General features: G+C 32.2%; 1 long non-coding RNA gene across 1 annotated transcript in view; it reads left to right on the top strand.

The window, feature by feature from the left end:
- Nucleotides 1–408: 408 nt before the first annotated feature.
- LOC124888430 overlaps nucleotides 409–5,159 on the top strand; it is a 20,881-nt gene continuing 16,130 nt past the window's right edge. The window contains exons 1-2 of the long non-coding RNA XR_007046542.1: nucleotides 409–550; nucleotides 2,916–2,990. This is a non-coding gene — a long non-coding RNA (uncharacterized LOC124888430). The remainder of the gene's footprint in view (nucleotides 551–2,915; nucleotides 2,991–5,159) is intronic.

Genomic DNA, 5,159 nt, shown 5'->3' with positions numbered 1-5,159 from the left:
TTTAGCGATGAATTTTACTGACAGACCAATTTTCGTCACTATATAGTGGCAGATTAGCAACAGAATATTTAATTTGATCGCATACATAGCAATCCAATTTTTTGGTATGCTATTAGCAACAAATCAGTGACAGAATTGTAATTCCATCACTAAATAACAGCAGGAAAAATTGACGCCTAAATTTAGTAACAGATTAGCAACGAAATATTGGTCACTATGTTAATTATTTTGTTGCAACAGATTTAACAACAAATTTTTGTCAGTACCCTTCATTTTAGAAAAAAATAATTTTATTTAGCGACCAACTTTTCCGTTGTAAAATATTAGTTTTAGTTTTTTAATTAATATTAAATTATAGAAAAGGGGGGTTTCTAGGGTTTTTATTCATTTCACTCCACCCTATCTCTTTCTACTCTTTCTCTCTCAAGAATCATTCATGATTTCAAGGCCCTTTTGCCCGATTTGAATGAGTTTTTACAAGAATTGATGATATTTATGCATGTATTGAAGGTCAAACTTATATTGGGTTGCCGATTTGAAGCATTTAAAGGTATTTGCTTCCACTGTTAACACCGTATTCGAATTGAAATTTGTGTTTTCTTTAATTTTTTGAGTCAATTTTGAATTATTGTTCGAATTGAAGGTTGAATTAGACTATTCTTCGAGAATCCATTTGGTTTTGGAAGTTGTCCGTGATTTTATATTACAATGGGTGAATATTGTAATTTTTCTTTAGTTTACACGATTTTGGATGCATGCAACCGGTTGGGGTTAGGATTCATGGAAATTTGGGGCTAGGGTTTATTTAGGGCTAGGATATATTTTTGGAAATCTCATAGTAGCTGTTTCTAGAGAGAGAGAAAGTTTGCAGTAATGGCGTTGTTATCATTCTTAAGGAGACTTCTCTTCATATCAGTTTTTGTTTTCTCTGCTTATCAAGAGTAAGAAGCTGTTCAAATTTACTCTATTTTTGTACTTTTTTATACGAATTTGTGTAGTATTTTGAGTTTTATTGAGTATTTTATGGTTTGTGATACTGAAGTTTCTCTCATTATCTTCTTTGTCACGGAAAACTATATGAGTTTGGTAATGCAGGGTATATATACTAAGCTTTCTTACATATGAAAAAGTGTTAAGTTTACTTTGTATGGGTTCTTAATAGCTGATTCTTGATATGGGGCTCTTCTAAATCATAAAAAGATTAAAACTTTATGTTTGTTTTTGTATAGGGTTCATCAGATATATGCTAAGCTTTTTTTGTACATGAAAGTGTATCAAGTTTACTTTGTGTAGGCTCTTAAAGGGTAATTCTTGATAAGGGGTTCATCTAAATCATAAAAAGATTACAACTTTATGTTTGTTTTTCATATAGGGTTCATTAGATATATAAAGAAAAATGAGAGGTGTGTGTTTTGTCTATGTTGTGAGAGTGGGATTATAAGTCTTTAAAAGCCTAATTACTCTGACTTGTTAAATTGGTATTGGCTTTTGCAGCACTTTACATAAGCACCAACTTATTTTATCTCTTGTCTATTAAGTGTAGTAGTTAGTTGCTATTTTCATATTTGGTTCTTTCTTGAGTTTTCTTTCTTTTCCCTGTTGTATGTTTGATTAAAATGTGATGATAAGGAGGTTTGGTTTTACCAATGAGAAACTAACACGTTTCACTGCTTTGGAGTAGAGATCTTACCAATCTACAAATTCATAAGATCAGAGTAAAGGACTGCAGTGTGTGCTCTCTCACTTAGTCCAAGAAAGTGTTTCCAATTCTGGACAACTATTCAAGATCTAGGGTTTCTCTCCATTTTTTTCCTACTACTATTACCTTTCATCTTTTTATTTAATGTTTTTGGAGTTTCTTGGAGCACTTATTAGTCCAATGGTTCTAAAACATCAGAAAGTTTCAAACTTTGTTTTCTTTCTTTTTCATCCTTAGATCTTGAGGTCTCTTCACTGATTTCTACTATTCCAAACTCATTGTTTTTTCTTTCTGTTGTCATGACTAAATCCTTTGTGTAAAAAAGAGTATTGTACTGCACTACACATTAAAAATAAGTGGCATGCCTGTGATAAAGGAATTTGTTCATATTTGAGATGTTGCATTTATCAGTTTAGCAGGTAAGTATATGATCTGATTGCTACTTTCTATGTAAGAAAAGGAGTTTTCTTTATTGATTCACAAACCCCAAGAACAGATCAAAATATCTTTTTTCTTTCCATTTTGGTGAAACTTATTATTATTGGTGTAAAATGCTAAAGCTGGTTTAAATGTGTGGCAGTTGGATTCTTGAGCTTTATTTCCATATATTAGAAACTTTGGTTCCAGCTCATGTTCTTTGAGTAAGTGTTATGAAACTGTGTACTTTTATTCCCTCCCATCCAAAGCCTTAAACTTCTCACTGTGTAGGTCCAATTTTTTCTTCCTTTTGTTTATGTTTTCTTTACAAATGTTTTGTATGTACATCAATGTTGCTCGAATTGTTTAAAAATTTTAACAGGATGTGTCATATTCTCCAAAAGTAGTGTTATTTTTGAGAATTAGACATAGATATAACATCAAAGTGAAGAGTTCCCACAACTTAGATGTACATATGTTCTTTTTCATATTCTTCAATTTTTGATATCTTTTGAAGAATGATTGGCTTAGTGGGAATGTGTTTATATTTCTTACAGATGAGTATACAACAATAAAACTCAGGTGACTGGTCGAGTTGAATTTATTTTATTGTTTAAATTTGCTATTAGTAACATTTGCTGATGCAGATATGTTGTTTTAAAGTCGCCATCTCTAGATATTGCTGATATAGAAAATGTAGTCTTGAAGTACATACCTGTACTTGTGACAGGTTAATTTTTTAAGCCAAATTCTCTTAAGTCATATATTCAAATATTTAGTTGATACACTTATCTTTCAGGTGCATTTTTACTGGAATTGGTGTAGTGCAGTTGTAGATTGGTGGCAAAATAAGTGAAGTATTGTATTCAATCAGGTGTGTTTTTAAATATTCTTTCTGCTTTTTCATTTTTCTTGCTATGCTTGTTGGCTTCTCGATTATGTTTGTAGCTTATTTTTTATGTTAAGCATGTAACGATAAATTTGTTGTTAAAATAGAAGTATGTATCACTTTTATCTTATTTTTATGGTATGTATCACTTTTATCTTATTTTTATGGTAAACTAGTTTTGTTTTCTACTTTGAGAGCATAAGTTTGAATAATTTAGTGAAACTATTTAACTGTCAATTGATCTACTTAATTATGCTTTCTTTGCTAACTAGTTCTTATATAGAGCTGGTCATAGATTATCATATTTGTTAATATGAATTTCCAACAAGGTTAATTATTAAGACTAATTGTCGCGTTTCTTATTAAGCTGATTAATTAACACTGATTATCCTATTTTATTTATTTTAACCTTAATAGGAACATGAATAATCTAGAGCGTGGTTGGATGTATAGGAGGTTAGATAGTCGAGGGGCTTTATACTCTAGATTTGTAACCAGGGTGGATGAGTTTATTCAATTTGTATGTTCTCAACCAAATAGCATGAGTGGTGACAAAGTTAGATGTCCATATATAAAATGTCATAACTATAAATTCATGGATGTCAAAATTGTTAAATGTCATTTTTATCAATCTGGATTTATTGAGAACTATTTTATTTGGAAGCATCAAGGGGAAAGAGATGATATAAATGGGACTTCTTATAGTAATGACTTGCATGGTGGTGGTCAACCTATATTCGGAGAGAATCCATACTGATAAATGATTTTAGATGTAGCTGGTCCCAACTTTTCTCAGGGTTCAAGTTGGCAATAGTATAGCAATAGTGAACCTAAGTCATCTCATCCTTTTCAACATTTAATGGAGGAAGATCCTAATCCCATGTCTAAAAAAATTTATGATTTGCTAGATGTTGCTGATGCAGAATGATATCTTGGTTCATCCCTCTCTCAATTTGCAGTTGTCTCTCAAATGTTGAATATTAAAATGGAGAACTGTATGTCATAGAGAGGCTATAACTAGATGATGCAATTGCTTAAAGAGGCTTTACCTGACGATAACATCGTGCTTGATAGTTATTATCAGATAAAGAAGTTAGTGCGTTGCTTAGGTTTGCCAGTTCAAAAGATTGATTGTTTTGAATCAGGATATATGTTGTATTGGGGTGATGATGATGAACACCTTACATCTTGTAAATTTTGAAGCAAACCAAGGTATAAATATTGTGTTGGCTCTCATAAGAGAAAATTGATCCCTTACAAGAGAATATATTATTTTCCTTTGATTCTAAGATTGCAAAGATTATATGCATCCTATGCTACAGCTACTGACATTAGATGGCATCATAAGTATAAAAAAAAGTATGGTGGATGCGCCATACATCAGATTCTAAGGCTTGGAAGCACTTCAATGAAACTCATCCATTTTTTGCCGCTGAACCAAGAAATGTCAGGTTGGAGTTATGTACGGATGGTTTTCAACCATTCAGTCAGTCTGGAAGGAAATATTCATCATGGCCAGTGGTTGTCACTCCATACAATTTACCTCTAGGAATGTGCATGAAAGAGGCATATATGTTCTTAACTATCATTGTTCCAGGTCCCAGCAATCTCAAACATAAAATTGATGTTTATCTTCAACCCCCAATAAAGGAATTGACCTTGTTGTGGGAGACATGTGTTATAACACCTCGATTTTCTGAATCGGAATGCTATACAGTGCTTATGATCCCGAAGGACCACGAGCTAACCCATGACTCATATTTGTACCTGTGCACTACATAATATACATGTAAAATACGAAAAACATGAACAATAGGACATAAGGTTCAACTAAATAAAGTGTCTGACAAAACATAACATCCATATGGGTGACAAATACCCAAAACAACTGAAGTCTGAATCAAATCTGAACTAAATCTGAAAGCCTCTAAATACTATCTAAACTAAGGAGTTGAAGGAACATGTCTCCAACTAACTCCATCTAACAAAGACTAAACTGAAATAATCAATGAAATAAAATAATATCATCCTCGGATGGATGAGAACTCACTGCCAATCTGTGTACTGGAATGCTACTGCTACTATTGATCTGGAACTCGTGAATCTAAACCTATGGTGTACATAAAAGAAAGCACCATAGCGCAAATGCGTCAG

This window comes from Capsicum annuum, chromosome 11, assembly GCF_002878395.1.
Source record: "Capsicum annuum cultivar UCD-10X-F1 chromosome 11, UCD10Xv1.1, whole genome shotgun sequence".
NCBI lineage: Eukaryota > Viridiplantae > Streptophyta > Magnoliopsida > Solanales > Solanaceae > Capsicum > Capsicum annuum.
Note: the sequence above shows the minus strand (reverse complement) of the source record. Positions and strands in the feature narration are given on the sequence as shown.